Source organism: Castor canadensis, chromosome 15 (assembly GCF_047511655.1).
Source record: "Castor canadensis chromosome 15, mCasCan1.hap1v2, whole genome shotgun sequence".
NCBI lineage: Eukaryota > Metazoa > Chordata > Mammalia > Rodentia > Castoridae > Castor > Castor canadensis.
Genome location: NC_133400.1, coordinates 27,679,946 through 27,690,604, shown reverse-complemented (window position 1 = coordinate 27,690,604; position 10,659 = coordinate 27,679,946).

Below are 10,659 nucleotides of genomic sequence, written 5' to 3'. Positions count from 1 at the left end.
GCGTATGAATAGCTAAGTACCTGTTTTACAGACAGAGAAACTAAGTTAGTGGTCACAAGTAAGTGTGACTTGTGCCTAAGGTCACAAGAAGCATATTCAGGATGAATCAATGGATCCAAGTCCTTCCTCATACTTATGCCTTCCCCACCCCCGCCAAGTCCTGCAATAGAAATCCTAAATTTTAGGGCATTGCCTATATAGAGAGGGGAGGGGGGAAGGTCCTCTGAGGAAGCAAGTTGGGCCTGGGAAGAGGGGCCACAGAGCAGAGATTGGGCTGGGGAAGGACCAGGAGCCTTTGGCTAGCCTGTGGGAGGAGGGAACCATGCCCAGGAATGGGGTAGGGTTGGAGGAGAGACCAGAAGCTCCAGCACATGCATGCAGTCGAGGCCCACATCTGAGGAGGACAGGAGGATGAGGACTGGGGTGGAAGGGAGGTGTTCTGTAACACAGGGCCAGTTCCTTTTGGAGGAGGGAAGAGAGACAGCCCACTGCCTGGCCCCCTGGGCTCTGCTCCATGTGCTTCAAGACCTCAAGCCCTGCCCTGGGCCTCAGGTGTGGCAAACTCCTGAGTTGGGCAGAGGCCTGTGGGGACGTTTTAGCCTGGGACAACCAGCAGAATGTTCTGTTAGGAAAGGGTGTTGGGTTCTACAGGCAAGGGAAGGGCAACTCCCAGAGGCAGGAGATGAGTTTCAGAGCCCTAGAGGGAGGAAGAGGTAGGAGGCTCTCTACCTGGTCCAACCCCTGGAGTTGGGAGAGACACCCTGGGGCCACCACTGCTCTTAAGTCAGTCAGACCTGGGCTCCAAACTCAGGTCAGCAAACTGTGGGCCAGTTCACATCCCTGAGCACCAGGATCCTGGCATGGGACAGTGGTCCCTATCTCCAGGGGTGCGGGGACTGCCCTGCCCTTTCCTCCTTGCTTCTCTGCAACATTCACATCAGCCCTAGGGAGGCAGGACACATGCCACTCTCACATGTCAGATAACAAAATGGAGGTTTTAAGCCGGTGTGGTGGGAGTGCCTGTGGTACCAGCTACTCGGGAGGCTGAGGTGGGAGGACTGCTTGAGCCCAGGAAGTTAGGGCTAGCCTGGGCAACATGGCAAGATCCTGTATCAAAAACAAAACAAAACAAAAACCAACAAAACCCCCCACAAAACAACAACCCTCAACCAGACTCCAGGTGATGAACTTAAGTCCATTTCTTCCTTCCTTCCTTCCTTCCTTCCTTCCTTCCTTCCTTCCTTCCTTCCTTCCTTCCTTCCTTCTTTCCTTCCTTCTTCCTTTCTTTCAGAGGGACTGGGGTTTGAATTCAAGGCTTTGAGCTTACAAAGCTGGCACTCTACCACTGGGTCCACACCTCTAGTCCACTTTGCTCTGGTTATTTTTGGAAATGGGGTCTTGTAAATTATTTGCCCCAACTGACCTTGAACCACGATCAAGCTCCCTATCTCAGTCTCCCAAGTAGCTAGGATTACAGTTGTGAGCCACTGGTACCTGGCTTAAGTCCAGCTTAAGTTCATTTCTTTACTCTGTATGCACCCAGCTTCTGTCCCAACCCTGGTCACAGGTTATGATGACCAGACAGCCTGCACTTTCTCGCCTGCCTCTGGACTGCAGCAACGTGGGTGTGCACGTGTGACACAAGCATACACTCATACTCCCATGCTCACACTAACACATTCATGCCCACGACACATACATGCACACACACATTTATATTCCTGCACACTTGTATGTACACACATTGTCACAAACATGCCCACACATTCTCACACTCAGTACTCTCACACAGACCAACCACCAGTGGCTCACATCTGTAATCCTAGGTACTTGGGAGACTGAGATCAGGAAGTTTGAGGCCAGCCTGGGCAAATAGTTCACGAGACCCCATCTCCAAAATAACAAGAAAAAATGGAGTGGAGGTGTGTCTCAAGCAGTAGAGCACCTGCTTTGCAAACACGAAGCCCTGAGTTCGAACTCCAGTCTCGCCAAAAGAAAAAAAATACTTTCACGCACACTCATGTACATATTTGCACACATGCAGGCGCCCTGGGTCCAGAGCACTATGGGTGGGCACTGGGGAAAAGAACAGGGTTTTTCCAGCTGCTGGGCTCTCCCTGCCAGAATGTGAGGAAGGAAGAACTGGAGGCTGTAGCTGTGGCGGGAGGGGTGGGATGGGGAGTGGAGGGGTGCAGTGGTCCCAGTAGCATTAGCTGCCTGTTCCATTGAAGGATCAGTTTTTCCCTGGAAACATTCAGCTGGGCTCCTACCCTCCGCCCCTGTCCTCCAGCAGCGTTTCCTTGATTTTCCTGGAGCAAAGGCTGGGGTGGTGGTGAGGAGGCCAACCTGGATAGGACATAGGCAGTGATCATGCCAGCCCAGCTGGGGCTACAGAGCCCACACCCTGCCCTGTCATTGTCACTAACCACAGCTCCACCTTGCAGAGGGAAACTGAGGCAGAGACCACACTGAATACTGTCAACCCACAGAAACACCAGGCAGCCCACACCCCTGGAGGGTTCATAGTGGCCAGTTCCTGGCATTGGAAAGGCCTAAGCTACTCTATCCCTGAGGACCCAGTCTCTGCAGGACTGCCCCACCCCCAAAAGTCCTCTGAAGCAGGCCAGCATTGACCAGGTCTTGAGTCCCTCACTGGAAGGCAGGGCAGGGCCTGGCTAGTGGTGCAGGAGAGGACGGGAGAAAGATACAAGAAGCCCAGCTATCCTGGCTCTGCTTCCACTCTGCTCACTCCTCTATGCCTTCCTCTCCCTCCCCCTTGGGCTCTTCCTCTCTGCCTGCTTCCCATCTCTTCTCATTTCCTCCCTCTCCCCCTTCCATTGCTTTCTCTTCCTCTCTTTCTTCTCTCCTCTTCTCTCCTCTCTTCTCTTTTCCCTCCTCCTCCTACTTCTTCTCTCTCTCCCTTCTCTCTCTCTCTCCTTCCCTTACTGTCTCCTTTGCTTTCCAGCTCTTTCTTTCTTCTCCTCCCTCTCTCCCTCACCTCTGCCCCTTCTTCCCTTCCTCTACCTCCAGCTCCTCAGACCACCCTTCTCCCTGTGCTGTGCTCACCCCATGCCCCATCAGTGGCTCCTGCTCAAGTCAGACTTGAAGGTGTGTCCTAAGTTGGTCCCCATCACTGACCAGGTCCTGTACCTTCTCACCTTCCCCAGAGCCCTCCTGGCTCCACTCTTGCCACCCCTGAACCTTGGCCCCCCTTCCCCCTCCCATTGCCCTACATCAAGTGTGGATGCATGCTGGACCTTTGGGGAGGACCCACTGCTTCTGGAAGAAGCCCCTGCTCTTGTGCAAGGTGGTCCTTCCCTGCTCAGCCCCATCTCCACTGTGGCTCCCCCACACACCTGTGCATCTGCTGTCCCTGCATCTGGGAGGTCACATGTAATCGCCCCACCATACACACTCTCCCAGGCAACTCAGCTGCTGGGTCAATACCTGACCATGATCCCTCCTCACCCAGCCTCTGGATAGACCTCTTTGTGCTCCCCATTTCCTGCCCCCCTTTAAGCGCCAGTCTCTGTCCAGCACAGCAAGGGACTTGACACATACTAGGGGGAAGAAATCCAGGTAGACCAGTGGGGGAGGAGAGATCTCTCTACCAGGGGAGGCCATGCAAACCGCAGAACAGCAGAGTGGGGAGCTCTCTAAAGCTATAACCTGACCCCTTCACTCCACAGCTGGGGAGTCCTAGACAGGCACCCCATCTGTTGCAGGGCTCTCTTCTGGGGGAGCTCCATGCAGCTGGGGGGCTTCTGGCTGGTGAGTGTGACCCCGGCAGTCACCCTGCAGCCAAGCAGACTGTAAATCACTGCCATTGTCTGGCCTGGTCCCAGTCTTGGGCCCTTTGAAAGGGAAGGACAGACTCTCCTGCCCCGTCCTGAGAACTGGTTCAGCAGAAGAGAAAGGGGGTCTTTATGCCCACAGGCAGGAGGGTGTCACTTCACTCCCAGTCCCCTACAATGCCCTCTGGTGAAAGGGCCCTTTGTGATGCTCCTGAACTCACCAGAGCAGATACAGCTCCCCACTTAGGAGGCTGTGGCCGCCAGTTCCAGAACCCTGCCTGGGATGGGGGGTCACAGGCCACAGTGGGGGAAGCCTTGGCCCAAGGACCCAAGAAAGAGTCCATCTGACAAATGGAAATGAGAAAGGACACAAATCTTAGCCCAGAAGGGTGGGGTTAGAGTCCCTGTGTCCTGTGTTCACACAGCCTGCTTTCCCACAGCTGCCCAGAGCTACTTCCTGGTGGAACTGTCACAGAGAAGGCTGATCCCGGCACCCGCCTGACCTCTTTCTCACCACTCTCTCCCACACACTCTGCTTTTGTGTTTCTTGACTCCCTTTAGCACATGTCCATCCTGGTTTTGCACATGCTGTTCCCTGCATCTAGAATGTTCTTCCCAGAGTTGCCTGGGAGCTGCCCACCACCGTCTCCAAGGTGCTTAGACTCCACATTCCATCCGTTGCTGGCTTCAATCCATCTCCCCACCATCATCACCTCCTTCCCTACTAGCATGGAAATTCCGTGGGGAAGCTCATGCTCCGTTACTTCCTGGCCCAGTGCTGGACACCCAGTAGGTGCACCATGAATATTTATTTGAATAAGCAATTAAGGCATCTTAGGTTAGTCTTTTCCCACCCTGAGAGAGAGGCACAATTCCATTTATAGACCAAAGCTCTGGGAACTTTGCAGAGAGGAGGAGATGGAAGTGTGATTTGAACTCAAGGCTCTGACTCCTCCAACATGTCTTTTGCCAGCATGCTCCCTGCCTCCCCTGTGTCACCACCCCACATATGACCCTGATGGCTGGCCTCTGGAGAACATTTCTAGAGTGCCCTTTGGAAGCAGCTCTTAAGCTCAGGATGGCGGCTCCTCACTTGTGGGTTGGGTGGGTGGTCCCCAATGCCAGGTCCCCAAGCGAAGCCAGCCAGCAAACACCACACCACCCTGAGAACGGGCAGCTGCTCCACCACTCCCCCCAAGCCTCCCCTGCAGGGCTGACAACATAGAGCTGTGCCATCAGGCAGACTTCTTATCTCTCCTCAACCTCAGCACGCCACCTGTCAAGGGCAGCAGCACCTGCCCAGCAGGTGCACTCATGGGGGACATGTGCAGGAAAGACCACAGGTAAAATGTGACCCTCAACCCTCTGCAAAGGAGCTTTTCTGGAAGTGAAGGGTGGAGGACACCAGAGAGGGGCTCAGTCCCCCTCCCTGGCCCCCAGCTGTTGGAAAAGCTGAGCCAAGGCCGGGAGTCAGCCTCTCTGTAAAGCCTCCTAGGTCCTCCTCCATGGTGGGGAGGGTCTCTGGGGGAAAGCAGCCACCCAGCCAGGAGCCATCATCTCTTTGGAGCCTGATGGAAGGATCTAGAGCAATGTTGGCTGCTCTCTGTTGGAGTGCATTAGACCGTGGAAGGGGTTTATAGAAACCGTGGCGCCCACCTTACAGTTACCTACTCCTCAGAATACTTGTCATGTCCCCTCCATCCCGCTGCCCACCCCCACTAGCCCCCAGTGCCCCAAGGGCCCCTGTGAGTCAAAGACAGGGCTTTGGAGAACATGGAGCTAGCCCATGGGGAAATGGGACCCAGGGAGAGCAGGGAGCTGCAGGGCCATGCAGACCCATGGCAGAGCTGGCAGTGGTGGAGATGGAGCCCGGCTGTGCCTGGCCCCAGGCCTGGCACTTGACTCTGCTCTGAAGACAAGTCATTCAGGTACAGCTGTGCCCTGTTGTGCCAAGTGGACACTCTGGGCTGGGGCAAGCTTGGAGTGGGGACTCCTGCAGTGCCCTGCTACCCCCTTTCTTACCCTCCCCCTCCCCCCTGCAGTCACATGAAACTTTTGGCTGATCCTGCACCCTGGTCACACAATCTCCAGCCTTCAGGCCTTACCATGCTGTTCCTATTGCCTGGAGTCATTTCCCTCTTCTCTCCGGGGTCAACTGTATTGTCCCTCAGCTCTCAGACTATCTACCGTAAGGACTGCTCCCTCTTCTCCTGTCCACCTGCCAGTCCCCATGATGGTGGGGTTAACAGGACCTCTGTGGACTCCTGCCCGCATGGAAGCCACTCTGAGGGGGCCTGGTGGGGACACAGCAGGGGCTTCCTGTCTCATGGTCTGTTATGCTGACCTCCTCCCTGCTCTGGCCACTCCAGGCAGCTGGGGAGGTGGAAGAAGGCCTGGGAGAGGCCAGCTCCACCCTCTGCTCTGTGGGTCCATTTCTCACTTCCACCTCCAGAACCCATGCTGCTACTGCCGCCTTCTCTATTTCCCCTTTCAGACCCCAGAGAGCAATCTTATGGCCATGGTCTGGGCACTGCCCAGCCCAGGATTTTACCATCCAATCAGCTTCAGCCAGGACCTAGGGCAGGTCCACACTCCAGGGAACCATCATGGATTCACTCATTCATCCATCCATTCTTTCATTCCATTTGTTCATAAAATTCGCTATCCCTGTGCTGGGTACCATCCAGGTGCTGAGGTCTGTCCTCTTGGGGTACACAGTCCAGTGTGTTCCTCCCTGTCCTCCCTGCATTTCTGGGATGTTCTTCACCAGCAAAGAGCTCATCATTTCTCCTCTCCTGGTACCCTGTATGACAGCAGAGACCGTCATGGCCTAAGAGGGCTGCCAACCAGGACACGCCCCACATGACACACTTACCATATGCTGGTCCTGCCCCAAGCATGTTACATTCATTCTATGTCACAGCTCCCATATCTGTAAACGGGAAGGCTCAGTGAGGTGGCCATGATGTCCTGAGGATGCACAGCCGTCAATGGTAGAGCCCAGATTCAAGCCAAGTTGGCATGCCCTAAGGGAAGGGCTTAACCATTGGGCCACTTGGCTTTTCCAAGCCCAGAAGGTCACATCCACTTGGCTCACTGCCTTGCAATGACCCCATTGGCAGGAAGGGCAGACATTAGTGAAGAAGTAAGGTCTCCACCAAGCCTGCCATCTGACGGGAAGGAGGTGCTGGGGAGGGCCTGCCTGGAAGTGAGGGACTGTTACCCCAGTAGCCCAGCCAGCTCAGCCCTTCATAATGAGAGGCATCTCCCCTTTCCCAGCAGCCCCCGTGTCTGTCACAGACACCACTGTTGCCAGGGACACAGGAGCCCATTTGGAGAGGCTGAGTCTATCTTATTCCCGCCCCCCAGCTAATCGAGATCACACCTAGGACAGCAACTCCATTCTCTGTACCCCACCTCTGGCCTGTTTCCTTCCTGCCTCATTACCCCCACCCCAGCCTCCATCATGGCTGCATGGGTGCCCTCCCCTGGGCCTGGCTCTCTTCCTGCTGGTCCACCCCATTGCCAGTCCTTGACTTAGCCATCCACGTTTCCTGGTCAGAAGACAGTGACCCACTCGAAATAACCATTTCCCTTCCCTCTGCCACAAGTGGCTTCCCAGGGCTGGAGAACAGCTGCAAGGGATTAGGGTGGGGACCGGAACCAGAGAGTCCCCACCCACAGAGCAGGATGGAGCAGGTGGCAGTGGTGTGGGGGTGAGGAGCTTGCCCACCCCTTCACCCAGGGCTTATGTTATATGGATTTTGGTAAAGCACCTCATATCCTTTTTGAAACTGAGATCAGATATATGTTAATGCATAAATATGACCTGCTCTCTCCTGACTGTGCCTTAATTTACCAGCACTGGAATATAGAATCTAGGCTTTCACCCCAGACATGCTAGATGAGAATTTGCATTTTAACAAACTTGGTGATTCACGTGCATACTAGTGGGGAAAGCTGTGGTCAAATCAGCTTATCAAGGACACAATTCTGCTCCTTGTACATCTTTTTGGTAGCTATAGTCTTATTTTCTTCAATGCAAGCTTTTAAAACAGCTCTGTCAAATTGAAATCCCCTACATCTGCCCTGCCCAATATAGCAGTTGAAATGTGGCTAGTGTGACAGAACTGAATTTTTAATTTCATGTTAGTCAATAAACATTTAATTTAAATAGCCCCCATGGGATTAGTGGCACCATGTTGGACAGTGAAACTTCAAACCTACTTTGCTTTCTAACGGTTCACAAACAGAGAAAATTGCCACCAGCTCAGCCTCTTCGCCCAGCCTCTTCTCTGTCTCCGAGGGGATGTGCACAGCTCCTGTCCTCCTTGTTGAGGTTTCACAGATGGAGCACCCAGGGGGCGGAAGGGTGTCACCACATGTCCCCACCAGGTGAGCTCAGCCTTCTGGGAAGGGGTGGTGCTCTGACAGCCTCCCTGTCGAGTGGGGTGCAGCAGGCACAGCTGAGACCAGGCCCACAGGGACAGTGGGGCCCATGTAGTGTGTATGTGGGGAGTCAGCTGCCTCAGGAAGCCCAGCTTATATGAGGATGCCGGTGAGGGTGGGTGCGGGGAAAGAATGTTGGGCATTTTTTTTTCGTTGGCTAAATGAGTCGAATTCTAAAGGTGTGTCTGGCCAGAAACATTTATGTAGGTACATCTGCCCTGTTAGAATGAGGGAGAAGAATTTGGGGATCCCAGCCATGTTCGGGATGTCTCAGTCTCGAATTCCTACAGGACCTGCAACTTGTCCCTTCCCACACACACACTGACTCTCTCCTCCATCTGGTCCACTACACACCTAGCCCGGAAGTGCAGCAGAAGGGAGCTTCAGGGACAAGTGGCATGGAATCTGTCCTGCACTCCCAGAGGTTTGACTCCACTGGACCCTGGCAGCCCCTGTGGAGGGAAGGAGGGACCCTAATTCTTCCCTGCAGCTCATGGCTGGCGGCTTAGGTCGGCTTTCCACATTAAGAAGGGAGGTCCAAGATGCTTCATGTTCAAGTGCACGTGTGGGCAGCCTTGGAGGATGGGAGGAGGCTTTGGAGAGAGCCTGGAACCTGATGGCTAGGGCATTAGTGGGCTGATTTACAGTGACTACTGATTTTACTGTATTTCCTCCCAAATGCCAGGAGAATTGGCATCCCAGACCTTACGGAAGCAAGGGTTGGGAAATCCCTGGGGGTGCTTGTTAATATTTGTTACTGTCATGCAACAGACAGCAGGGGCTTCCAGGGACATCTTATACCCTTTGACAAGGGCTTGTGTTCAGTCTGTTTCTGCATCCCACCCTGACACTATTTTACTTTGCTTCGGACACCATGGATACGAAGAGGCACAATTTTTCCGAGGCTCACGCTCCATCCAGATGTTCAGCGCCTTGTGGATTTACAATTTGGGGCCCCTTCCACACCGGGATGCACTTGCCCTTGCCTTCCAGCGCCCCATGATTTCAGGTTAGAGAAAAGCTACAGCAAATGGAAACTATGGAGGGAACTTAAGAGGTGGCGGGGAGTGTGCGTGTGTGTGGTGGGTTGTGTGTGGGAGGCAGTGTGTGGGGAGAGTGAGGGGGAGTGTGGGGGGAATGAAGGGGAGGGGGAGGTGTGTGTGTAGGGGACACTTTGTTTCTCTTCTCTCTCAGCAGCATCTGGTCTGTTTGTACTCACAGGTGTCACGTCAACTGTTCACTCCAGCCTGGAGAAGCTCTCTTGTGACAGAATCACCAAACCCCAGAAGAAGGTGTGGACATGCAGGTTTCTAGGCTGGCTTTAGACAAAAGGAGAGCAAAAAGGGGGGGAGGGGGTAAGGGGGGAGGGGAAGAGAATGAGACTATATCTTTTGGAGAGAGAACAATTACTAATCTTTATTTTAACAGGCTGGACTCCAGGAATCTCCATTTTAGTAGGGCAGAGCCAAGGAGTCTGAATTTTCCATTTTTTTTTTTTTTTTTTTTTTTTTTATTTTATTTTATTTTATTTTTTTTCATTTTTCTTTTATTATTCATATGTGCATACAAGGCTTGGTTCATTTCTCCCCCCTGCCCCCACCCCCTCCCTTACCACCCACTCCACCCCCTCCCGCTCCCCCCCTCAATACCCAGCAGAAACTATTTTGCCCTTATCTCTAATTTTGTTGTAGAGAGAGTATAAGCAATAATAGGAAGGAACAAGGGGTTTTGCTGGTTGAGATAAGGATAGCTATACAGGGCATTGACTCACATTGATTTCCTGTGTGTGGGTGTTACCTTCTAGGTTAATTCTTTTTGATCTAACCTTTTCTCTAGTTCCTGGTCCCCTTTTCCTATTGGCCTCAGTTGCTTTAAGGTATCTGCTTTAGTTTCTCTGCGTTAAGGGCAACAAATGCTAGCTAGTTTTTTAGGTGTCTTACCTATCCTCACCCCTCCCTTGTGTGCTCTCGCTTTTATCATGTGCTCATAGTCCAATCCCCTTGTTGTGTTTGCCCTTGATCTAATGTCCACATATGAGGGAGAACATACGATTTTTGGTCTTTTGAGCCAGGCTAACCTCACTCAGAATGATGTTCTCCAATTCCATCCATTTACCAGCGAATGATAACATTTCGTTCTTCTTCATGGCTGCATAAAATTCCATTGTGTATAGATACCACATTTTCTTAATCCATTCGTCAGTGCTGGGACATCTTGGCTGTTTCCATAACTTGGCTATTGTGAATAGTGCCGCAATAAACATGGATGTGCAGGTGCCTCTGGAGTAACAGTCTTTTGGGTATATCCCCAAGAGTGGTATTGCTGGATCAAATGGTAGATCGATGTCCATCTTTTTAAGTAGTCTCCAAATTTTTTTCCAGAGTGGTTGTACTAGTCTACATTCCCACCAACAGTG